Raw genomic sequence first — 26,684 nt, forward strand, 5'->3', positions numbered from 1 at the left:
CAAAAGTCACCCGGCCAGGTTCCTGATGTCAGTTTGCAGGAGGCACTTGGCACTGTCAAACCAGCCACACGCACCTGTATGGGCACCTTGCATCTGGGAGGTATCCTCATCTGTGCGGAAGTTCAGCAGGCTGCCGGCCACACCAGGCCACCGGGCAATGGACATGAACGATGCCCTTTCCCGTGAGAAACAAAAGTCACCAGGCCAGGTTCCTGATGTCAGTTTGCAGGAGGCGCTTGGCACTGTCAAACCAGCCACAGTTGCCTGTGGTGGTACTTTCCATCTGGGAGGTATCTTCAACAGTGCGGAATTTCAGCAGGCAGCCAGCCACTCTGGGCCACCCGTCCATGGATAGGAACGAAAGGCTTTCCCCAGAGAAACAAAACTCACCCGGCCAGGTTCCTGATGTCAGTTTGCAGGAGGCACTTGGCACTGTCAAACCAGCCACAGGTGCCTGTGGGGGCACTTTTCATCTGGGAGGCATCCTGATCCATGCGGAATTTCAGCAGGCAGCCGGCCACTGCGGGCCACTGGGCTCTGAACAAGAATGATGGCCTTTCCCCAGAGAAACAAAACTCACAAGGCCAGGTTCCTGAAGTCAGTTTGCAGGAGGCACTTGGCACTGTCAAACCAGCCACAGTTGCCTGTGGTGGCACCTTACATCTGGGAGGTATCCTGATCCGTGTGGAATTTCAGCAGGCAGCAGGCAAGTACGGGCCACCGGGCCCTGGACATGAACCATGGCCTTTCCCCTGAGAAAGAAAATCACCAGGCCAGGTTTCTGATGTCAGTTTGCAGGAAGCACTTGGCACTGTCAAACCAGCCACAGTTGCCTGTGGGGGCTCCTTTCATCTGGGAGTTATCCGCATCCGTGCGGAATTTCAACAGGCAGCCGGCCACTCCAGGCCACCTGGCCCTGGAGTGGAGCGATGGCTTTTCCCCAGAGAAACAAAAGTCACCCGGCCAGGTTCCTGATGTCAGTTTGCAGGAGGCACTTGGCACTGTCAAACCAGCCACACGCACCTGTATGGGCACCTTGCATCTGGGAGGTATCCTCATCTGTGCGGAAGTTCAGCAGGCTGCCGGCCACACCAGGCCACCGGGCACTGGACACGAACGATGCCCTTTCCCGTGAGAAACAAAAGTCACCAGGCCAGGTTCCTGATGTCAGTTTGCAGGAGGCGCTTGGCACTGTCAAACCAGCCACAGGTGCCTGTGGGGGCACTTTTCATCTGGGAGGCATCCCGATCCATGCGGAATTTCAGCAGGCAGCCGGCCACTCCGGGCCACCAGGCCCTGGACAAGAACCACGGCTTTTCCCTAGGGAAACAAAAGTCACCCGGCCAGGTTCCTGATGTCAGTTTGCAGGAGGCACTTGGCACTGTCAAACCAGCCACAGTTGCCTGTGGGGGCACTTTCCATCTGGGAGGCATCCCGATCCATGCGGAATTTCAGCAGGCAGCCGGGCACTCCAGGCCGCAAGGCCCTGGACATGAATCATGGTCTTTCCCCAGAGAAAGGAAAGTCACAAGGCCAGGTTCCTGATGTCATTTTGCAGGAGGCACATGGCACTGTCAAACCAGCCACAGGTGCCTGTGGGGGCACCTTGCATCTCGGCGGCATCCTGATCCATGCCGAATTCCAGCAGGCAGCCGGCCACTCCGGGCCATTAGACCTTGGACACGTACAATGGCCTTTCCCCAGAGAAATAAAAGTCACCAGGCCAGGTTCCTGATGTCAGTTTGCAGGAGGCACTTGGCACTGTCAAACCAGCCACAGTTGCCTGTGGGGGCTCCTTTCATCTGGGAGTTATCCGCATCCGTGCGGAATTTCAACAGGCAGCCGGCCACTCCAGGCCACCTGGCCCTGGAGTGGAGCGATGGCTTTTCCCCAGAGAAACAAAAGTCACCCGGCCAGGTTCCTGATGTCAGTTTGCAGGAGGCGCTTGGCACTGTCAAACCAGCCACAGTTGCCTGTGGTGGTACTTTCCATCTGGGAGGTATCTTCAACAGTGCGGAATTTCAGCAGGCAGCCAGCCACTCTGGGCCACCCGTCCATGGATAGGAACGAAAGGCTTTCCCCAGAGAAACAAAACTCACCCGGCCAGGTTCCTGATGTCAGTTTGCAGGAGGCACTTGGCACTGTCAAACCAGCCACAGTTGCCGGTGGGGGCACTTTTCATCTGGGAGGCATCCTGATCCGTGCGGAATTTCAGCAGGCAGCCGGCCACTCCGGGCCACTGGGCTCTGAACAAGAATGATGGCCTTTCCCCAGAGAAACAAAACTCACAAGGCCAGGTTCCTGATGTCAGTTTGCAGGAGGCACTTGGCACTGTCAAACCAGCCACAGTTGCCTGTGGTGGCACCTTACATCTGGGAGGTATCCTGATCCGTGTGGAATTTCAGCAGGCAGCAGGCAAGTACGGGCCACCGGGCCCTGGACATGAACCATGGCCTTTCCCCTGAGAAAGAAAATCACCAGGCCAGGTTTCTGATGTCAGTTTGCAGGAAGCACTTGGCACTGTCAAACCAGCCACAGTTGCCTGTGGGGGCACCTTTCATCTCGGCGGCATCCTGGTCCGTGCAGAATTTCAGCAGGGGGCTGGCCACTCAGGACACCAGGCTCAGGATATGAACCATGGCCTTTCCCCAGAGAAACAAAAGTCACCCGGCCAGGTTCCTGATGTCAGTTTGCAGGAGGCACTTGGCACTGTCAAACCAGCCACACGCACCTGTATGGGCACCTTGCATCTGGGAGGTATCCTCATCTGTGCGGAAGTTCAGCAGGCTGCCGGCCACACCAGGCCACCGGGCACTGGACACGAACGATGCCCTTTCCCGTGAGAAACAAAAGTCACCAGGCCAGGTTCCTGATGTCAGTTTGCAGGAGGCGCTTGGCACTGTCAAACCAGCCACAGTTGCCTGTGGTGGTACTTTCCATCTGGGAGGTATCTTCAACAGTGCGGAATTTCAGCAGGCAGCCAGCCACTCTGGGCCACCCGTCCATGGATAGGAACGAAAGGCTTTCCCCTGAGAAACAAAAGACACCCGGCCAGGTTCCTGATGTCAGTTTGCAGGAGGCACTTGGCACTGTCAAACCAGCCACAGGTGCCTGTGGGGGCACTTTTCATCTGGGAGGCATCCCGATCCATGCGGAATTTCAGCAGGCAGCCGGCCACTCCGGGCCACCAGGCCCTGGACAAGAACCACGGCTTTTCCCTAGGGAAACAAAAGTCACCCGGCCAGGTTCCTGATGTCAGTTTGCAGGAGGCACTTGGCACTGTCAAACCAGCCACAGTTGCCTGTGGGGGCACTTTCCATCTGGGAGGCATCCCGATCCATGCGGAATTTCAGCAGGCAGCCGGGCACTCCAGGCCGCAAGGCCCTGGACATGAATCATGGTCTTTCCCCAGAGAAAGGAAAGTCACAAGGCCAGGTTCCTGATGTCATTTTGCAGGAGGCACATGGCACTGTCAAACCAGCCACAGGTGCCTGTGGGGGCACCTTGCATCTCGGCGGCATCCTGATCCATGCCGAATTCCAGCAGGCAGCCGGCCACTCCGGGCCATTAGACCTTGGACACGTACAATGGCCTTTCCCCAGAGAAATAAAAGTCACCAGGCCAGGTTCCTGATGTCAGTTTGCAGGAGGCACTTGGCACTGTCAAACCAGCCACAGTTGCCTGTGGGGGCTCCTTTCATCTGGGAGTTATCCGCATCCGTGCGGAATTTCAACAGGCAGCCGGCCACTCCAGGCCACCTGGCCTTGGAGTGGAGCGATGGCTTTTCCCCAGAGAAACAAAAGTCACCCGGCCAGGTTCCTGATGTCAGTTTGCAGGAGGCGCTTGGCACTGTCAAACCAGCCACAGTTGCCTGTGGTGGTACTTTCCATCTGGGAGGTATCTTCAACAGTGCGGAATTTCAGCAGGCAGCCAGCCACTCTGGGCCACCCGTCCATGGATAGGAACGAAAGGCTTTCCCCAGAGAAACAAAACTCACCCGGCCAGGTTCCTGATGTCAGTTTGCAGGAGGCACTTGGCACTGTCAAACCAGCCACAGTTGCCTGTGGGGGCACTTTTCATCTGGGAGGCATCCTGATCCTTGCGGAATTTCAGCAGGCAGCCGGCCACTCCGGGCCACTGGGCTCTGAACAAGAATGATGGCCTTTCCCCAGAGAAACAAAACTCACAAGGCCAGGTTCCTGATGTCAGTTTGCAGGAGGCACTTGGCACTGTCAAACCAGCCACAGTTGCCTGTGGTGGCACCTTACATCTGGGAGGTATCCTGATCCGTGTGGAATTTCAGCAGGCAGCAGGCAAGTACGGGCCACCGGGCCCTGGACATGAACCATGGCCTTTCCCCTGAGAAAGAAAATCACCAGGCCAGGTTTCTGATGTCAGTTTGCAGGAAGCACTTGGCACTGTCAAACCAGCCACAGTTGCCTGTGGGGGCACCTTTCATCTCGGCGGCATCCTGGTCCGTGCAGAATTTCAGCAGGGGGCTGGCCACTCAGGACACCAGGCTCAGGATATGAACCATGGCCTTTCCCCAGAGAAACAAAAGTCACCAGGCCAGGTTCCTGATGTCAGTTTGCAGGAGGCACTTGGCACTGTCAAACCAGCCACAGGTGCCTGTGGGGCACCTTGCATCTCGGAGGTATCCTGATCCGTGCGGAATTTCAGCAGTCAGCCGGCCACTTTGGGCCACAGTTTGTAGGATATGAACCATGGCCTTTCCCCAGAGAAACAAAAGTCACCAGGTCAGGTTCCTGATGTCAGTGTGCAGGAGGCACTTGGCACTGTCAAACCAGCCACAGTTGCCTGTGGGGGCACCTTGCATCTCGGCGGCATCCTGATCCATGCCGAATTCCAGCAGGCAGCCGGCCACTCCGGGCCATTAGACCTTGGACACGTACAATGGCCTTTCCCCAGAGAAATAAAAGTCACCAGGCCAGGTTCCTGATGTCAGTTTGCAGGAGGCACTTGGCACTGTCAAACCAGCCACAGTTGCCTGTGGGGGCTCCTTTCATCTGGGAGTTATCCGCATCCGTGCGGAATTTCAACAGGCAGCCGGCCACTCCAGGCCACCTGGCCCTGGAGTGGAGCGATGGCTTTTCCCCAGAGAAACAAAAGTCACCAGGCCAGGTTCCTGATGTCAGTTTGCAGGAGGCACTTGGCACTGTCAAACCAGCCACACGCTCCTGTATGGGCACCTTGCATCTGGGCGGTATCCTCATCTGTGCGGAAGTTCAGCAGGCTGCCGGCCACACCAGGCCACCGGGCACTGGACACGAACGATGCCCTTTCCCGTGAGAAACAAAAGTCACCAGGCCAGGTTCCTGATGTCAGTTTGCAGGAGGCGCTTGGCACTGTCAAACCAGCCACAGTTGCCTGTGGTGGTACTTTCCATCTGGGAGGTATCTTCAACAGTGCGGAATTTCAGCAGGCAGCCAGCCACTCTGGGCCACCCGTCCATGGATAGGAACGAAAGGCTTTCCCCTGAGAAACAAAAGACACCAGGCCAGGGTCCTGATGTCAGTTTGCAGGAGGCACTTGGCACTGTCAAACCAGCCACAGGTGCCTGTGGGGGCACTTTTCATCTGGGAGGCATCCCGATCCATGCGGAATTTCAGCAGGCAGCCGGCCACTCCGGGCCACCAGGCCCTGGACAAGAACCACGGCTTTTCCCTAGGGAAACAAAAGTCACCCGGCCAGGTTCCTGATGTCAGTTTGCAGGAGGCACTTGGCACTGTCAAACCAGCCACAGTTGCCTGTGGGGGCACTTTCCATCTGGGAGGCATCCCGATCCATGCGGAATTTCAGCAGGCAGCCGGGCACTCCAGGCCGCAAGGCCCTGGAAATGAATCATGGTCTTTCCCCAGAGAAAGGAAAGTCACAAGGCCAGGTTCCTGATGTCATTTTGCAGGAGGCACATGGCACTGTCAAACCAGCCACAGGTGCCTGTGGGGGCACCTTGCATCTCGGCGGCATCCTGATCCATGCCGAATTCCAGCAGGCAGCCGGCCACTCCGGGCCATTAGACCTTGGACACGTACAATGGCCTTTCCCCAGAGAAATAAAAGTCACCAGGCCAGGTTCCTGATGTCAGTTTGCAGGAGGCACTTGGCACTGTCAAACCAGCCACAGTTGCCTGTGGGGGCTCCTTTCATCTGGGAGTTATCCGCATCCGTGCGGAATTTCAACAGGCAGCCGGCCACTCCAGGCCACCTGGCCTTGGAGTGGAGCGATGGCTTTTCCCCAGAGAAACAAAAGTCACCCGGCCAGGTTCCTGATGTCAGTTTGCAGGAGGCACTTGGCACTGTCAAACCAGCCACACGCACCTGTATGGGCACCTTGCATCTGGGAGGTATCCTCATCTGTGCGGAAGTTCAGCAGGCTGCCGGCCACTCCAGGCCACCGGGCAATGGACATGAACGATGCCCTTTCCCGTGAGAAACAAAAGTCACCAGGCCAGGTTCCTGATGTCAGTTTGCAGGAGGCGCTTGGCACTGTCAAACCAGCCACAGTTGCCTGTGGTGGTACTTTCCATCTGGGAGGTATCTTCAACAGTGCGGAATTTCAGCAGGCAGCCAGCCACTCTGGGCCACCCGTCCATGGATAGGAACGAAAGGCTTTCCCCAGAGAAACAAAACTCACCCGGCCAGGTTCCTGATGTCAGTTTGCAGGAGGCACTTGGCACTGTCAAACCAGCCACAGGTGCCTGTGGGGGCACTTTTCATCTGGGAGGCATCCTGATCCATGCGGAATTTCAGCAGGCAGCCGGCCACTCCGGGCCACTGGGCTCTGAACAAGAATGATGGCCTTTCCCCAGAGAAACAAAACTCACAAGGCCAGGTTCCTGATGTCAGTTTGCAGGAGGCACTTGGCACTGTCAAACCAGCCACAGTCGCCTGTGGTGGCACCTTACATCTGGGAGGTATCCTGATCCGTGTGGAATTTCAGCAGGCAGCAGGCAAGTACGGGCCACCGGGCCCTGGACATGAACCATGGCCTTTCCCCTGAGAAAGAAAATCACCAGGCCAGGTTTCTGATGTCAGTTTGCAGGAAGCACTTGGCACTGTCAAACCAGCCACAGTTGCCTGTGGGGGCACCTTTCATCTCGGCGGCATACTGGTCCGTGCAGAATTTCAGCAGGGGGCTGGCCACTCAGGACACCAGGCTCAGGATATGAACCATGGCCTTTCCCCAGAGAAACAAAAGTCACCAGGCCAGGTTCCTGATGTCAGTTTGCAGGAGGCACTTGGCACTGTCAAACCAGCCACAGGTGCCTGTGGGGCACCTTGCATCTCGGAGGTATCCTGATCCGTGCGGAATTTCAGCAGGGGGCCGGCCACTTTGGGCCACAGTTTGTAGGATATGAACCATGGCCTTTCCCCAGAGAAACAAAAGTCACCAGGTCAGGTTCCTGATGTCAGTGTGCAGGAGGCACTTGGCACTGTCAAACCAGCCACAGTTGCCTGTGGGGGCACCTTGCATCTCGGCGGCATCCTGATCCATGCCGAATTCCAGCAGGCAGCCGGCCACTCCGGGCCATTAGACCTTGGACACGTACAATGGCCTTTCCCCAGAGAAATAAAAGTCACCAGGCCAGGTTCCTGATGTCAGTTTGCAGGAGGCACTTGGCACTGTCAAACCAGCCACAGTTGCCTGTGGGGGCTCCTTTCATCTGGGAGTTATCCGCATCCGTGCGGAATTTCAACAGGCAGCCGGCCACTCCAGGCCACCTGGCCCTGGAGTGGAGCGATGGCTTTTCCCCAGAGAAACAAAAGTCACCAGGCCAGGTTCCTGATGTCAGTTTGCAGGAGGCACTTGGCACTGTCAAACCAGCCACACGCTCCTGTATGGGCACCTTGCATCTGGGCGGTATCCTCATCTGTGCGGAAGTTCAGCAGGCTGCCGGCCACACCAGGCCACCGGGCACTGGACACGAACGATGCCCTTTCCCGTGAGAAACAAAAGTCACCAGGCCAGGTTCCTGATGTCAGTTTGCAGGAGGCGCTTGGCACTGTCAAACCAGCCACAGTTGCCTGTGGTGGTACTTTCCATCTGGGAGGTATCTTCAACAGTGCGGAATTTCAGCAGGCAGCCAGCCACTCTGGGCCACCCGTCCATGGATAGGAACGAAAGGCTTTCCCCTGAGAAACAAAAGACACCAGGCCAGGGTCCTGATGTCAGTTTGCAGGAGGCACTTGGCACTGTCAAACCAGCCACAGGTGCCTGTGGGGGCACTTTTCATCTGGGAGGCATCCCGATCCATGCGGAATTTCAGCAGGCAGCCGGCCACTCCGGGCCACCAGGACCTGGACAAGAACCACGGCTTTTCCCTAGGGAAACAAAAGTCACCCGGCCAGGTTCCTGATGTCAGTTTGCAGGAGGCACTTGGCACTGTCAAACCAGCCACAGTTGCCTGTGGGGGCACTTTCCATCTGGGAGGCATCCCGATCCATGCGGAATTTCAGCAGGCAGCCGGGCACTCCAGGCCGCAAGGCCCTGGAAATGAATCATGGTCTTTCCCCAGAGAAAGGAAAGTCACAAGGCCAGGTTCCTGATGTCATTTTGCAGGAGGCACATGGCACTGTCAAACCAGCCACAGGTGCCTGTGGGGGCACCTTGCATCTCGGCGGCATCCTGATCCATGCCGAATTCCAGCAGGCAGCCGGCCACTCCGGGCCATTAGACCTTGGACACGTACAATGGCCTTTCCCCAGAGAAATAAAAGTCACCAGGCCAGGTTCCTGATGTCAGTTTGCAGGAGGCACTTGGCACTGTCAAACCAGCCACAGTTGCCTGTGGGGGCTCCTTTCATCTGGGAGTTATCCGCATCCGTGCGGAATTTCAACAGGCAGCCGGCCACTCCAGGCCACCTGGCCTTGGAGTGGAGCGATGGCTTTTCCCCAGAGAAACAAAAGTCACCCGGCCAGGTTCCTGATGTCAGTTTGCAGGAGGCACTTGGCACTGTCAAACCAGCCACACGCACCTGTATGGGCACCTTGCATCTGGGAGGTATCCTCATCTGTGCGGAAGTTCAGCAGGCTGCCGGCCACACCAGGCCACCGGGCAATGGACATGAACGATGCCCTTTCCCCAGAGAAACAAAAGTCACCAGGCCAGGTTCCTGATGTCAGTTTGCAGGAGGCGCTTGGCACTGTCAAACCAGCCACAGTTGCCTGTGGTGGTACTTTCCATCTGGGAGGTATCTTCAACAGTGCGGAATTTCAGCAGGCAGCCAGCCACTCTGGGCCACCCGTCCATGGATAGGAACGAAAGGCTTTCCCCAGAGAAACAAAACTCACCCGGCCAGGTTCCTGATGTCAGTTTGCAGGAGGCACTTGGCACTGTCAAACCAGCCACAGGTGCCTGTGGGGGCACTTTTCATCTGGGAGGCATCCTGATCCATGCGGAATTTCAGCAGGCAGCCGGCCACTCCGGGCCACTGGGCTCTGAACAAGAATGATGGCCTTTCCCCAGAGAAACAAAACTCACAAGGCCAGGTTCCTGATGTCAGTTTGCAGGAGGCACTTGGCACTGTCAAACCAGCCACAGTTGCCTGTGGTGGCACCTTACATCTGGGAGGTATCCTGATCCGTGTGGAATTTCAGCAGGCAGCAGGCAAGTACGGGCCACCGGGCCCTGGACATGAACCATGGCCTTTCCCCTGAGAAAGAAAATCACCAGGCCAGGTTTCTGATGTCAGTTTGCAGGAAGCACTTGGCACTGTCAAACCAGCCACAGTTGCCTGTGGGGGCACCTTTCATCTCGGCGGCATCCTGGTCCGTGCAGAATTTCAGCAGGGGACCGGCCACTCAGGACACCAGGCTCAGGATATGAACCATGGCCTTTCCCCAGAGAAACAAAAGTCACCAGGCCAGGTTCCTGATGTCAGTTTGCAGGAGGCACTTGGCACTGTCAAACCAGCCACAGGTGCCTGTGGGGCACCTTGCATCTCGGAGGTATCCTGATCCGTGCGGAATTTCAGCAGTCAGTCGGCCACTTTGGGCCACAGTTTGTAGGATATGAACCATGGCCTTTCCCCAGAGAAACAAAAGTCACCAGGTCAGGTTCCTGATGTCAGTGTGCAGGAGGCACTTGGCACTGTCAAACCAGCCACAGTTGCCTGTGGGGGCACCTTGCATCTCGGCGGCATCCTGATCCATGCCGAATTCCAGCAGGCAGCCGGCCACTCCGGGCCATTAGACCTTGGACACGTACAATGGCCTTTCCCCAGAGAAATAAAAGTCACCAGGCCAGGTTCCTGATGTCAGTTTGCAGGAGGCACTTGGCACTGTCAAACCAGCCACAGTTGCCTGTGGGGGCTCCTTTCATCTGGGAGTTATCCGCATCCGTGCGGAATTTCAACAGGCAGCCGGCCACTCCAGGCCACCTGGCCTTGGAGTGGAGCGATGGCTTTTCCCCAGAGAAACAAAAGTCACCCGGCCAGGTTCCTGATGTCAGTTTGCAGGAGGCACTTGGCACTGTCAAACCAGCCACAGGTGCCTGTGGGGGCACTTTTCATATGGGAGGCATCCTCATCTGTGCGGAAGTTCAGCAGGCTGCCGGCCACACCAGGCCACCGGGCACTGGACACGAACGATGCCCTTTCCCGTGAGAAACAAAAGTCACCAGGCCAGGTTCCTGATGTCAGTTTGCAGGAGGCGCTTGGCACTGTCAAACCAGCCACAGTTGCCTGTGGTGGTACTTTCCATCTGGGAGGTATCTTCAACAGTGCGGAATTTCAGCAGGCAGCCAGCCACTCTGGGCCACCCGTCCATGGATAGGAACGAAAGGCTTTCCCCTGAGAAACAAAAGACACCAGGCCAGGTTCCTGATGTCAGTTTGCAGGAGGCACTTGGCACTGTCAAACCAGCCACAGGTGCCTGTGGGGGCACTTTTCATCTGGGAGGCATCCCGATCCATGCGGAATTTCAGCAGGCAGCCGGCCACTCCGGGCCACCAGGCCCTGGACAAGAACCACGGCTTTTCCCTAGGGAAACAAAAGTCACCCGGCCAGGTTCCTGATGTCAGTTTGCAGGAGGCACTTGGCACTGTCAAACCAGCCACAGTTGGCTGTGGGGGCACTTTCCATCTGGGAGGCATCCCGATCCATGCGGAATTTCAGCAGGCAGCCGGGCACTCCAGGCCGCAAGGCCCTGGACATGAATCATGGTCTTTCCCCAGAGAAAGGAAAGTCACAAGGCCAGGTTCCTGATGTCATTTTGCAGGAGGCACTTGGCACTGTCAAACCAGCCACAGTTGCCTGTGGGGGCACCTTGCATCTGGGAGGTATCCTCAACCGTGTGGAATTTCAGCAGGCTGCCGGCCACTCCGGGCCGGCGGGCCCGGGACAAGAACGATTGCCTTTCCCCAGAGAAACAAAACTTACCTGGCCAGGTTCCTGATGTCAGTTTGCAGGAGGCACTTGGCACTGTCAAACCAGCCACAGCGGCCTATGCTTTTAGTTTCGGTCTGGGAGCTATCCTGATCCGTGCGGAATTTCAGCAGGCAGTCGGCCACTCCGGGCCAGCGGGCCCTGGACATGAACCATGCCCTTTCCCCAGAGAAACAAAACTCTCCCGGCCAGGTTCCGGGTGTCAGTTTGCAGGAGGCACTTGGCACTGTCAAACCAACCACAGTTGTCTGCGGGGGCACCTTGCGTTTGGGAGGTATCCTCAACTGTGCGGAATTTCAGCAGGCAGCGGTCCACTCCGGGCCGCAAGGCCCTGGACATGAATCGTGGCCTTTCCCCAGAGAAACCAAAGTGACCAGCCCAGCTTTCCGATGTCAGTTTACAGGAGGCACTTGGCACTCTCAAACCAGACACAATTACCTGTGGGGACACCTTGCATCTGGGAGGCATCCTGGTGCTTTCGGAATTTCAGGAAGCAGCCAGTCCATGCAATCCAACTGGTCCAGGATATAAACCATGGACTTTCCCCTGAGAAACAAAAGTCACCTGGCCAGGTTCCTGATGTCAGTTTGCAGGAGGCACTTGGCACTGTCAAACCAGCCACAGGTGCCTGTGGGGGCACATTGCATCTGGGCGGTATCCAGATCCGTTCGGAATTTCAGCAGGCAGCCGGACACCCAGGAACACCCGGCCCTGGACACGAACGATGGCCTTTCCCCAGAGAAACAAAAGTCACCTGGCAAGGTTGCTGATGTCAGTTTGCAGGAGGCACATGGCACTGTCAAATCAGACGTAGTTGCCTGTGGGGGCACCTTTCATGTGGGAGGCATCCTGATCCATGTGGAATTTCAGCAGGCAGTCGGCCACTCTGGACTACGGGCCCTGGAGAGGAAGGATGGCCTTTCCCCAGAGAAACAAAAGTCACCAGGCTAGGTTCCTGATGTCAGTTTGCAGGAGGCACTTGGCACTGTCAAACCAGCCACAGGAGCCTGTGGTGGTACTATCGGTCTGGGAGGTATCCTGATCCGTTCGGAATTTCAGCAGGGGGCCGGCCACTACGGGCCACAGGCCCTGGACACGTACAATGGCTTTTCCAAAGAGAAACAAAAGTCACCAGGCCAGGTTCCTGATGTCAGTTTGCAGGAGGCACTTGGCACTGTCAAACCAGACACAGCTGCCTGTGGGGGCACCTTGCATCTGGGAGCTATCCTGATCTGTGCGGTATTTCAGCAGGCAGCCGGCCACTCCTGGCTTCCGAGTACGGGACACGAACGATGGCACTTCCCATGAGAAACAAAAGTCACCAGGCCAGGTTCCTGATGTCAGTTTGCAGGAGGCGCTTGGCACTGTCAAACCAGCCACAGTTGCCTGTGGCGGCACCTTGAACCTGGGAGGTATCGTGATCCATGCGGAATTTCAGCAGGCAGCCGGCCACTCCGAGCCACCGGGCTCTTAACAAGAATAATAGCCTTTCCCCAGAGAAACAAAAGTCACCATGCCAGGTTCCTGACGTCAATTTGCAGGACGCACTTGGCACTGTCAAACCAGCCAAAGTTGCCTGTGGGGGCACCTTGCATCTGGGAGGTATCCGGATCCGTGTGGAATTTCAGCAGGCAGCAAGCAACTGCGAGCCACCGGGCCCTGGACATGAACCATGGCCTTTCCCCTGAGAAAGAAAATCACCAGGCCAGGTTTCTGATGTCAGTTTGCAGGAAGCACTTGGCACTGTCAAACCAGCCACAGTTTCCCGTGGGGCACCTTGCATCTGGGAGGTATCCTGATCCGTGCGGAATTTCAGCAGGGGGCCGGCCACTACGGGCCACAGTTTGTAGGATATGAACCATGGCCTTTCCCCAGAGAAACAAAAGTCACCAGGCCAGGTTCCTGATGTCAGTTTGCAGGAGGCACTTGGCACTGTCAAACCAGCCACAGGTGCCTCTGGGGGCACCTTGCATCTCGGCGGCATCCTCATCCATGCAGAATTCCAGCAGGCAGCCGGCCACTCCGGGCCACTAGGCCTTGGACACGTACAATGGCCTTTCCCCAGAGAAATAAATGTCACCAGGCCAGGTTCCTGATGTCAGTTTGCAGGAGGCACTTGGCACTGTCAAACCAGCCACAGTTGCCTCTGGGGGCACCTTGCATCTGGGAGGCATCCTGGTCCGTCCAGAATTTTAGCAGGCAGACGGCCACTCCAGGACACCAGGCTCAGGATACCAACCATGGCCTTTCCCCAGAGAAACAAAAGTCACCAGGCCAGGTTCCTGATGTCAGTTGGCAGGAGGCACTTGGCACTGTCAAACCAGCCACAGTTTCCCGTGGGGCACCTTGCATCTGGGAGTTATCCTGATCCGTGCGGAATTTCAGCAGGCAGCCGGACACTCTGGGCCACAGTTTGTAGGATATGAACCATGGCCTTTCCCCAGAGAAACAAAAGTCACCCGGCCAGGTTCCTGATGTCAGTTTGCAGGAGGCACTTGGCACTGTCAAACCAGCCACAGTTGCCTGTGGTGGCACCTTACATCTGGGAGGTATCCTGATCCGTGTGGAATTTCAGCAGGCAGCAGGCAAGTACGGGACACCGGGCCCTGGACATGAACCATGGCCTTTCCCCTGAGAAAGAAAATCACCAGGCCAGGTTCCTGATGTCAGTTTGCAGGAAGCACTTGGCACTGTCAAACCAGCCACAGTTGCCTCTGGGGGCACCTTTCATCTCGGCGGCATCCTGGTCCGTGCAGAATTTCAGCAGGGGGCCGGCCACTCAGGACACCAGGCTCAGGATATGAACCATGGCCTTTCCCCAGAGAAACAAATGTCACCAGGTCAGGTTCCTGATGTCAGTGTGCAGGAGGCACTTGGCACTGTCAAACCAGCCACAGGTGCCTGTGGGGGCACCTTGCATCTCGGCGGCATCCTGATCCATGCCGAATTCCAGCAGGCAGCCGGCCACTCCGGGCCATTAGACCTTGGACACGTACAATGGCCTTTCCCCAGAGAAATAAAAGTCACCAGGCCAGGTTCCTGATGTCAGTTTGCAGGAGGCACTTGGCACTGTCAAACCAGCCACAGTTGCCTGTTGTGGCTCCTTTCATCTGGGAGTTATCCTCATACGTGCGGAATTTCAACAGGCAGCCGGCCACTCCAGGCCACCTGGCCCTGGAGTGGAGCGATGGCTTTTCCCCAGAGAAACAAACGTCACCCGGCCAGGTTCCTGATGTCAGTTTGCAGGAGGCACTTGGCACTGTCAAACCAGCCACACGCACCTGTATGGGCACCTTGCATCTGGGAGGTATCCTCATCTGTGCGGAAGTTCAGCAGGCTGCCGGCCACACCTGGCCACCGGGCACTGGACACGAACGATGCCCTTTCCCGTGAGAAACAAAAGTCACCAGGCCAGGTTCCTGATGTCAGTTTGCAGGAGGCGCTTGGCACTGTCAAACCAGCCACAGTTGCCTGTGGTGGTACTTTCCATCTGGGAGGTATCTTCAACAGTGCGGAATTTCAGCAGGCAGCCGGCCACTCTGGGCCACCCGTCCATGGATAGGAACGAAAGGCTTTCCCCTGAGAAACAAAAGACACCAGGCCAGGTTCCTGATGTCAGTTTGCAGGAGGCACTTGGCACTGTCAAACCAGCCACAGGTGCCTGAGGTGGTACTTTCCATGGGGGAGGTATCCTGATCCGTGAGGAATTTCAGCAGGCAGCCGGCCACTCCGGGCCAACGGGCACTGGAGAAGAATAATAGCCTTTCCCCAGAGAAACAAAAGTCACCAGGCCAGGTTCCTGATGTCAGTTTGCAGGAGGCACTTGGCACTGTCAAACCAGCCACAGTTGCCTGTGGGGCCACTTTCCATCTGGGAGGTATCCTGATCTGTGCGGAATTTCAGCAGGCAGCCGGCCACTCCAGGACACCCGGCCCTGTACATTAACCACGGCCTTTCCCCAGAGAAACAAAAGTCACCCGGCCAGGTTCCTGATGTCAGTTTGCAGGAGGCACTTGGCACTGTCAAACCAGCCACAGGTGCCTGTGGGGGCACCTTGCATGTCGGCAGCATCCTGATCCATGCAGAATTCCAGCAAGCAGCCGGCCACTCCGGGCTGACGGGCCCCGGAGAAGAACGATGGCCTTTCCCCAGAGAAACAAAAGTCACCAGGCCAGGTTCCTGATGTCTGTTTGCAGGAGGCACTTGGCACTGTCAAACCAGCCACAGTTGCCTATGGTTTTAGTTTCGGTCTGGGAGGTATCCTGATCCGTTCGGAATTTCAGCAGGCTGCTGGCCACTATGGGCCACCAGGCCTCGGAAAAGAATGATGGCCTTACCCCAGAGAAGCAAAAGTCACCAGGCCAGGTTCCTGATGTCAGTTTGCAGGAGGCACTTGGCACTGTCAAACCAGCCACAGTTGCCTGTGGGGGCACCTTGCATCTGGGAGGTATCCTGATCCAAGCGGAATTTCAGCAGGCAGCCGGCCACTCCGGGCCACCAGGCCGTGGACATGAACTATGGTCTTTCCGCAGAGAAACAAAAGTCACCAGGCCAGGTTCCTGATGTCAGTTTGCAGGAGGCACTTGGCACTGTCAAACCAGCCACAGTTGCCTCTTGGGGCACTTTCCATCTGGGAGGCATCCCGATCCATGCGGAATTTCAGCAGGCAGCCGGCCACTCCGGGCCACCAGGCCCTGGACAAGAACCACGGCTTTTCCCTAGGGAAACAAAAGTCACCCAGCCAGGTTCCTGATGTCAGTTTGCAGGAGGCACTTGGCACTGTCAAACCAGCCACAGTTGCCTCTTGGGGCACTTTCCATCTGGGAGGCATCCCGATCCATGAGGAATTTCAGCAGGCAGTCGGCCACTCTGGACTACGGGCCCTGGAGAGGAAGGATGGCCTTTCCCCAGAGAAACAAAAGTCACCAGGCTAGGTTCCTGATGTCAGTTTGCAGGAGGCACATGGCACTGTCAAACCAGCCACAGGTGCCTGTGGTGGTACTATCGGTCTGGGAGGTATCCTGATCCGTTCGGAATTTCAGCAGGGGGCCGGCCACTACGGGCCACAGGCCCTGGACACGTACAATGGCTTTTCCAAAGAGAAACAAAAGTCACCAGGCCAGGTTCCTGATGTCAGTTTGCAGGAGGCACTTGGCACTGTCAAACCAGCCACAGGTGCCTGTGGGGGCACCTTGCATCTGGGAGCTATCCTGATCTGTGCGGTATTTCAGCAGGCAGCCGGCCACTCCTGGCTTCCGAGTACGGGACAAGAACGATGGCACTTCCCATGAGAAACAAAAGTCACCAGGCCAGGTTCCTGATGTCAGTTTGCAGGAGGCGCTTGGCACTGTCAAACCAGCCACAGTTGCCTGTGGCGGCACCTTGAACCTGGGAGGTATCCTGATCCATGCGGAATTTCAGCAGGCAGCCGGCCACTCCGAGCCACCGGGCTCTGAACAAGAATAATAGCCTTTCCCCAGAGAAACAAAAGTCACCATGCCATGTTCCTGATGTCAATTTGCAGGACGCACTTGGCACTGTCAAACCAGCCACAGTTGCCTGTGGGGGCACCTTGCATCTGGGAGGTATCCGGATCCGTGTGGAATTTCAGCAGGCAGCAGGCAACTGCGAGCCACCGGGCCCTGGACATGAACCATGGCCTTTCCCCTGAGAAAGAAAATCACCAGGCCAGGTTTCTGATGTCAGTTTGCAGGAAGCACTTGGCACTGTCAAACCAGCCACAGTTGCCTCTGGGGGCACCTTGCATCTTGGCGGCATCCTGGTCCGTCCAGAATTTTAGCAGGCAGATGGCCACTCCAGGACACCAGGCTCAGGATACCAACCATGGCCTTTCCCCAGACAAACAAAAGTCACCAGGCCAGGTTCTTGATGTCAGTTGGCAGGAGGCACTTGGCACTGTCTAACCAGCCGCAGTTTCCCGTGGGGCACCTTGCATCTGGGAGGTATCCTGATCCGTGCGGAATTTCAGCAGGGGGCCGGCCACTACGGGCCACAGTTTGTAGGATATGAACCATGGCCTTTCCCCAGAGAAACAAAAGTCACCAGGCCAGGTTCCTGATGTCAGTTTGCAGGAGGCACTTGGCACTGTCAAACCAGCCACAGGTGCCTGTGGGGGCACCTTGCATCTCGGCGGCATCCTCATCCATGCAGAATTCCAGCAGGCAGCCGGCCACTCCGGGCCACTAGGCCTTGGACATGTACAATGGCCTTTCCCCAGAGAAATAAATGTCACCAGGCCAGGTTCCTGATGTCAGTTGGCAGGAGGCACTTGGCACTGTCAAACCAGCCACAGTTTCCCGTGGGGCACCTTGCATCTGGGAGGTATCCTGATCCGTGCGGAATTTCAGCAGGCAGCCGGACACTCTGGGCCACAGTTTGTAGGATATGAACCATGGCCTTTCCCCAGAGAAACAAAAGTCACCCGGCCAGGTTCCTGATGTCAGTTTGCAGGAGGCACTTGGCACTGTCAAACCAGCCACAGTTGCCTGTGGTGGCACCTTACATCTGGGAGGTATCCTGATCCGTGTGGAATTTCAGCAGGCAGCAGGCAAGTACGGGCCACCGGGCCCTGGACATGAACCATGGCCTTTCCCCTGAGAAAGAAAATCACCAGGCCAGGTTCCTGATGTCAGTTTGCAGGAAGCACTTGGCACTGTCAAACCAGCCACAGGTGCCTGTGGGGGCACCTTTCATCTCGGCGGCATCCTGGTCCGTGCAGAATTTCAGCAGGGGGCCGGCCACTCAGGACACCAGGCTCAGGATATGAACCATGGCCTTTCCCCAGAGAAACAAATGTCACCAGGTCAGGTTCCTGATGTCAGTGTGCAGGAGGCACTTGGCACTGTCAAACCAGCCACAGTTGCCTGTGGGGGCACCTTGCATCTCGGCGGCATCCTGATCCATGCCGAATTCCAGCAGGCAGCCGGCCACTCCGGGCCATTAGACCTTGGACACGTACAATGGCCTTTCCCCAGAGAAATAAAAGTCACCAGGCCAGGTTCCTGATGTCAGTTTGCAGGAGGCACATGGCACTGTCAAACCAGCCACAGTTGCCTGTGGTGGTACTATCGGTCTGGGAGGTATCCTGATCCGTTCGGAATTTCAGCAGGGGGCCGGCCACTACGGGCCACAGGCCCTGGACACGTGCAATGGCTTTTCCAAAGAGGAACAAAAGTCACCAGGCCAGGTTCCTGATGTCAGTTTGCAGGAGGCACTTGGCACTGTCAAACCAGCCACAGTTGCCTGTTGTGGCTCCTTTCATCTGGGAGTTATCCTCATACGTGCGGAATTTCAACAGGCAGCCGGCCACTCCAGGCCACCTGGCCCTGGAGTGGAGCGATGGCTTTTCCCCAGAGAAACAAAAGTCACCCGGCCAGGTTCCTGATGTCAGTTTGCAGGAGGCACTTGGCACTGTCTAACCAGCCACACGTACCTGTATGGGCACCTTGCATCTGGGAGGTATCCTCATCTGTGCGGAAGTTCAGCAGGCTGCCGGCCACACCTGGCACCGGGCACTGGACACGAACGATGCCCTTTCCCGTGAGAAACAAAAGTCACCAGGCCAGGTTCCTGATGTCAGTTTGCAGGAGGCGCTTGGCACTGTCAAACCAGCCACAGTTGCCTGTGGTGGTACTTTCCATCTGGGAGGTATCTTCAACAGTGCGGAATTTCAGCAGGCAGCCGGCCACTCTGGGCCACCCGTCCATGGATAGGAACGAAAGGCTTTCCCCTGAGAAACAAAAGACACCAGGCCAGGTTCCTGATGTCAGTTTGCAGGAGGCACTTGGCACTGTCAAACCAGCCACAGGTGCCTGAGGTGATACTTTCCATGGGGGAGGTATCCTGATCCGTGAGGAATTTCAGCAGGCAGCCGGCCACTCCGGGCCAACGGGCACTGGAGAAGAATAATAGCCTTTCCCCAGAGAAACAAAAGTCACCAGGCCAGGTTCCTGATGTCAGTTTGCAGGAGGCACTTGGCACTGTCAAACCAGCCACAGTTGCCTGTGGGGCCACTTTCCATCTGGGAGGTATCCTGATCTGTGCGGTATTTCAGCAGGCAGCCGGCCACTCCTGGCTTCCGAGTACGGGACAAGAACGATGGCACTTCCCATGAGAAACAAAAGTCACCAGGCCAGGTTCCTGATGTCAATTTGCAGGACGCACTTGGCACTGTCAAACCAGCCACAGTTGCCTGTGGGGGCACCTTGCATCTGGGAGGTATCCGGATCCGTGTGGAATTTCAGCAGGCAGCAGGCAACTGCGAGCCACCGGGCTCTGGACATGAACCATGTCCTTTCCCCTGAGAAAGAAAATCACCAGGCCAGGTTTCTGATGTCAGTTTGCAGGAGGCACATGGCACTGTCAAACCAGCCACAGTTGCCTCTGGGGGCACCTTGCATCTTGGCGGCATCCTGGTCCGTCCAGAATTTTAGCAGGCAGACGGCCACTCCAGGACACCAGGATCAGGATACCAACCATGGCCTTTCCCCAGAGAAACAAAAGTCACCAGGCCAGGTTCCTGATGTCAGTTGGCAGTAGGCACTTGGCACTGTCAAACCAGCCACAGTTTCCAGTGGGGCACCTTGCATCTGGGAGGTATCCTGATCCGTGCGGAATTTCAGCAGGCAGCCGGCCACTGTGGGCCACAGTTTGTAGGATATGAACCATGGCCTTTCCCCAGAGAAACAAAAGTCACCAGGCCAGGTTCCTGATGTCAGTTTGCAGGAGGCACTTGGCACTGTCAAACCAGCCACAATTGCCTCTGGGGGCACCTTGCATCTGGGAGGTAGCCTAAACCGTGTGGAATTTCAGCAGACAGCCGGCCACTCCGGGCCGGCGGGCCCCGGACAAGAACGATGGCCTTTCCCCAGAGAAACAAAAGTCACCAGGCCAGGTTCCTGATGTCAGTTTGCAGGAGGCACTTGGCACTGTCAACCCAGCCACAGTTGCCTGTGGGGGCACCTTGCATCTGGGAGGTATCCTGATCCGTGCGGAATTTCAGCAGGCAGTCGGCCACTCCGGGCCAGGGGGCACTGGACATCATCTATGGCCTTTCCCCAGAGAAACAAAAGTCACCAGGCCAGGTTCCTGATGTCAGTTTGCAGGAGGCACTTGGCACTGTCAAACCAGCCACAGGTGCCTGTGGGGGCGCCTTGCATCTGGGAGCTATCCTGATCTGTGCGGTATTTCAGCAGGCAGCCGGCCACTCCTGGCTTCCGAGTACGGGACACGAACGATGGCACTTCCCATGAGAAACAAAAGTCACAAGGCCAGGTTCCTGATGTCAATTTGCAGGACGCACTTGGCACTGTCAAACCAGCCAAAGTTGCCTGTGGGGGCACCTTGCATCTGGGAGGTATCCGGATCCGTGTGGAATTTCAGCAGGCAGCAGGCAACTGCGAGCCACCGGGCCCTGGACATGAACCATGGCCTTTCCCCTGAGAAAGAAAATCACCAGGCCAGGTTTCTGATGTCAGTTTGCAGGAGGCACTTGGCACTGTCAAATCAGCCACAGTTGCCTCTGGGGGCACCTTGCATCTTGGCGGCATCCTGGTCCGTCCAGAATTTTAGCAGGCAGACGGCCACTCCAGGACACCAGGCTCAGGATACCAACCATGGCCTTTCCCCAGACAAACAAAAGTCACCAGGCCAGATTCTTGATGTCAGTTGGCAGGAGGCACTTGGCACTGTCTAACCAGCCGCAGTTTCCCGAGGGGCACCTTGCATCTGGGAGGTATCCTGATCCGTGCGGAATTTCAGCAGGGGGCCGGCCACTACGGGCCACAGTTTGTAGGATATGAACCATGGCCTTTCCCCAGAGAAACAAAAGTCACCAGGCCAGGTTCCTGATGTCAGTTGGCAGGAGGCACTTGGCACTGTCAAACCAGCCACAGGTGCCTCTGGGGGCACCTTGCATCTCCGCGGCATCCTGATCCATGCAGAATTCCAGCAAGCAGCCGGCCACTCCGGGCCACTAGGCCTTGGACACGTACAATGGCCTTTCCCCAGAGAAATAAATGTCACCAGGCCAGGTTCCTGATGTCAGTTTGCAGGAGGCACTTGGCACTGTCAAACCAGCCACAATTGCCTCTGGGGCCACCTTGCATCTGGGAGGCATCCTGATCCGTTTGGAATTTCAGCAGGCAGCCGGCCACTCCGGGACTACGGGTCCAGGATATGAACCATAGCCTTTCCCCAGAGAAACAAAAGTCACCAGGCCAGGTTCCTGATGTCAGTTTGCAGGAGGCACTTGGCACTGTCAAACCAGCCACAGTTGCCTGTGGGGGCGCCTTGCATCTGGGAGGTAGCCTAAACCGTGTGGAATTTCAGCAGACAGCCGGCCACTCCGGGCCGGCGGGCCCCGGACAAGAACGATGGCCTTTCCCCAGAGAAACAAAAGTCACCCGGCCAGGTTCCTGATGTCAGTTTGCAGGAGGCACTTGGCACTGTCAAACCAGCCACAGTTGCCTGTGGGGGCACCTTGCATCTGGGAGGTATCCTGATCCGTGCGGAATTTCAGCAGGCAGTCGGCCACTCCGGGCCAGGGGGCACTGGACATCATCTATGGCCTTTCCCCAGAGAAACAAAAGTCACCAGGCCAGGTTCCTGATGTCAGTTTGCAGGAGGCACTTGGCACTGTCAAACCAGCCACAGGTGCCTCTGGGGGCGCCTTGCATCTGGGAGGTAGCCTAAACCGTGTGGAATTTCAGCAGACAGCCGGCCACTCCGGGCCGGCGGGCCCCGGACAAGAACGATGGCCTTTCCCCAGAGAAACAAAAGTCACCCGGCCAGGTTCCTGATGTCAGTTTGCAGGAGGCACTTGGCACTGTCAAACCAGCCACAGTTGCCTCTGGGGGCACCTTGCATCTTGGCGGCATCCTGGTCCGTCCAGAATTTTAGCAGGCAGACGGCCACTCCAGGACACCAGGCTCAGGATACCAACCATGGCCTTTCCCCAGAGAAACAAAAGTCACCAGGCCAGGTTCCTGATGTCAGTTTGCAGGAGGCACTTGGCACTGTCGAAACAGCCACAGGTGCCTGTTGGGGCATCTTGCATCTCGGCGGCATCCTGATCAGTGAGGAATTTCAACAGCCAGCCGGCCTCTCCGGTCCTACGTATCCAGGATATGAACCATGGCCTTTCCCCAGAGAAACAAAAGTCACCCGGCCAGGTTCCTGATGTCAGTTTGCAGGAGGCACTTGGCACTGTCAAACCAGCCACAGGTGCCTGTGGGGCACCTTGCATCTGGGAGGTATCCTGATCCGTGCGGAATTTCAGCAGGCAGTCGGCCACTCCGGGCCAGGGGGCACTGGACATCATCTATGGCCTTTCCCCAGAGAAACAAAAGTCACAAGGCCAGGTTCCTGATGTCAGTTTGCAGGAGGCACTTGGCACTGTCAAACCAGCCACAGTTGGCTGTGGGGGCACTTTCCATCTGGGAGGCATCCTGATCCGTGCGGAATTTCAGCAGGCAGCCGGGCACTCCAGGCCGCAAGGCCCTGGACATGAATCATGGTCTTTCTCCAGAGAAACGAATGTCACCGGGTCAGGTTCCTGATGTCAGTTTGCAGGAGGCACTTGGCACTGTCAAACCAGCCACAGTTGCCTGTGGGGGCAACTTGCATCTGGGAGGTATCCTCAACCGTGTGAAATTTCAGCAGGCGGCCGGCCACTCCGGGCTGACGGGCCCTGGACAAGAACGATGGCCTTTCCCCAGAGAAACAAAACTTACCAGGCCAGGTTCCTGATGTCTGTTTGCAGGAGGCACTTGGCACTGTCAAAACAGCCACAGTTGCCTATGGTTTTATTTTCGGTCTGGGAGGTATCCTGATCCGTTCGGAATTTCAGCAGGCCGCTGGCCACTACGGGCCACCAGGCCTCGGAAAAGAATGATGGCCTTACCCCAGAGAAACAAAAGTCACCCGGCCAGGTTCCTGATGTCAGTTTGCAGGAGGCACTTGGCACTGTCAAACCAGCCACAGTTGCCTGTGGGGGCACCTTGCATCTGGGTGGTATCCTTATCCAAGCGGAATTTCAGCAGGCAGCCGGCCACTCCGGGCTACCAGGCCGTGGACATGAACTATGGTCTTTCCCCTGAGAAACAAAAGTCACCAGGCCAGGTTCCTGATGTCAGTTTGCAGGAGGCACTTGGCATTGTCAAACCAGCGACAGTTGCCTCTTGGGGCACTTTCCATCTGGGAGACATCCCGATCCATGCGGAATTTCAGCAGGCAGCCGGGCATTCCAGGCCGCAAGGCCCTGGACATGAATCATGGTCTTTCCCCAGAGAAAGGAAAGTCACAAGGCCAGGTTCCTGATGTCATTTTGCAGGAGGCACTTGGCACTGTCAAACCAGCCACAGTTGCCTGTGGGGGCACCTTGCATCTGGGAGCTATCCTGATCTGTGCGGTATTTCAGGAGGCAGCCGGCCACTCCTGGCCTCCGAGTACGGGACACGAACGATGGCACTTCCCATGAGAAACAAAAGTCACCAGGCCAGGTTCCTGATGTCAGTTTGCAGGAGGCGCTTGGCACTGTCAAACCAGCCACATTTGCCTGTGGCGGCACCTTGAACCTGGGAGGTATCCTGATCCATGCGGAATTTCAGCAGGCAGCCGGCCACTCCGAGCCCCCGGGATCTGAACAAAAATAATAGCCTTTCCCCAGAGAAACAAAAGTCACCAGGCCAGGTTCCTGATGTCAGTTTGCAGGAGGCGCTTGGCACTGTCAAACCAGCCAAAGTTGCCTGTGGGGGCACCTTGCATCTGGGAGGTATCCGGATCCGTGTGGAATTTCAGCAGGCAGCAGGCAACTGCGAGCCACCGGGCCCTGGACATGAACCATGGCCTTTCCCCTGAGAAAGAAAATCACCAGGCCAGGTTTCTGATGTCAGTTTGCAGGAAGCACTTGGCACTGTCAAACCAGCCAAAGTTGCCTCTGGGGGCACCTTGCATCTTGGCGGCATCCTGGTCCGTCCAGAATTTTAGCAGGCAGACGGCCACTCCAGGACACCAGGCTCAGGATACCAACCATGGCCTTTCCCCAGAGAAACAAAAGTCACCAGGCCAGGTTCCTGATGTCAGTTGGCAGGAGGCACTTGGCACTGTCAAACCAGCCACAGTTTCCCGTGGGGCACCTTGCATCTGGGAGGTATCCTGATCCGTGTGGAATTTCAGCAGGCAGCCGGCCACTCTGGGCCACAGTTTGCAGGATATGAACCATGGCATTTCCCCAGAGAAACAAAAGTCACCAGGCCAGATTCCTGATGTCAGTTTGCAGGAGGCACTTGGCACTGTCAAACCAGCCACAATTGCCTCTGGGGGCACCTTGCATCTGGGAGGCATCCTGATCCGTTCGGAATTTCAGCAGGCAGCCGGCCACTCCGGGACTACGGGTCCAGGATATGAACCATGGCCTTTCCCCAGAGAAACAAAAGTCACCCGGCCAGATTCCTGATGTCAGTTTGCAGGAGGCACTTGGCACTGTCGAAGCAGCCACAGGTGCCTCTGGGGGCACCTTGCATCTGGGAGGCATCCTGATCCGTTCGGAATTTCAAAAGGCAGCCGGCCTCTCCGGTCCTACGTATCCAGGATATAAACCATGGCCTTTCCCCAGAGAAACAAAAGTCACCAGGCCAGGTTCCTGATGTCAGTTGGCAGGAGGCACATGGCACTGTCAAACCAGCCACAATTGCCTGTGGGGGCGCCTTGCATCTGGGAGGTAGCCTAAACCGTGTGGAATTTCAGCAGAGAGCCGGCCACTCCGGGCCGGCGGGCCCCGGACAAGAACGATGGCCTTTCCCCAGAGAAACAAAAGTCACCAGGCCAGGTTCCTGATGTCAGTTTGCAGGAGGCACTTGGCATTGTCAAACCAGCCACAGTTGCCTCTTGGGGCACTTTCCATCTGGGAGGCATCCCGATCCATGCGGAATTTCAGCAGGCAGCCGGGCATTCCAGGCCGCAAGGCCCTGGACATGAATCATGGTCTTTCCGCAGAGAAAGGAAAGTCACAAGGCCAGGTTCCTGATGTCATTTTGCAGGAGGCACTTGGCACTGTCAAACCAGCCACAGTTGCCTGTGGGGGCACCTTGCATCTGGGAGCTATCCTGATCTGTGCGGTATTTCAGCAGGCAGCCGGCCACTCCTGGCCTCCGAGTACGGGACACGAACGATGGCACTTCCCATGAGAAACAAAAGTCACCAGGCCAGGTTCCTGATGTCAGTTTGCAGGAGGCGCTTGGCACTGTCAAACCAGCCACATTTGCCTGTGGCGGCACCTTGAACCTGGGAGGTATCCTGATCCATGCGGAATTTCAGCAGGCAGCCGGCCACTCCGAGCCCCCGGGATCTGAACAAGAATAATAGCCTTTCCCCAGAGAAACAAAAGTCACCAGGCCAGGTTCCTGATGTCAGTTTGCAGGAGGCGCTTGGCACTGTCAAACCAGCCAAAGTTGCCTGTGGGGGCACCTTGCATCTGGGAGGTATCCGGATCCGTGTGGAATTTCAGCAGGCAGCAGGCAACTGCGAGCCACCGGGCCCTGGACATGAACCATGGCCTTTCCCCTGAGAAAGAAAATCACCAGGCCAGGTTTCTGATGTCAGTTTGCAGGAAGCACTTGGCACTGTCAAACCAGCCAAAGTTGCCTCTGGGGGCACCTTGCATCTTGGCGGCATCCTGGTCCGTCCAGAATTTTAGCAGGCAGACGGCCACTCCAGGACACCAGGCTCAGGATACCAACCATGGCCTTTCCCCAGAGAAACAAAAGTCACCAGGCCAGGTTCCTGATGTCAGTTGGCAGGAGGCACTTGGCACTGTCAAACCAGCCACAGTTTCCCGTGGGGCACCTTGCATCTGGGAGGTATCCTGATCCGTGTGGAATTTCAGCAGGCAGCCGGCCACTCTGGGCCACAGTTTGTAGGATATGAACCATGGCATTTCCCCAGAGAAACAAAAGTCACCAGGCCAGGTTCCTGATGTCAGTTTGCAGGAGGCACTTGGCACTGTCAAACCAGCCAGAATTGCCTCTGGGGGCACCTTGCATCTGGGAGGCATCCTGATCCGTTCGGAATTTCAGCAGGCAGCCGGCCACTCCGGGACTACGGGTCCAGGATATGAACCATGGCCTTTCCCCAGAGAAACAAAAGTCACCCGGCCAGATTCCTGATGTCAGTTTGCAGGAGGCACTTGGCACTGTCGAAGCAGCCACAGGTGCCTCTGGGGGCACCTTGCATCTGGGAGGCATCCTGATCCGTTCGGAAT

This window comes from Passer domesticus, chromosome 7 (genome assembly GCF_036417665.1).
Source record: "Passer domesticus isolate bPasDom1 chromosome 7, bPasDom1.hap1, whole genome shotgun sequence".
NCBI classification, from domain to species: Eukaryota; Metazoa; Chordata; class Aves; order Passeriformes; family Passeridae; genus Passer; species Passer domesticus.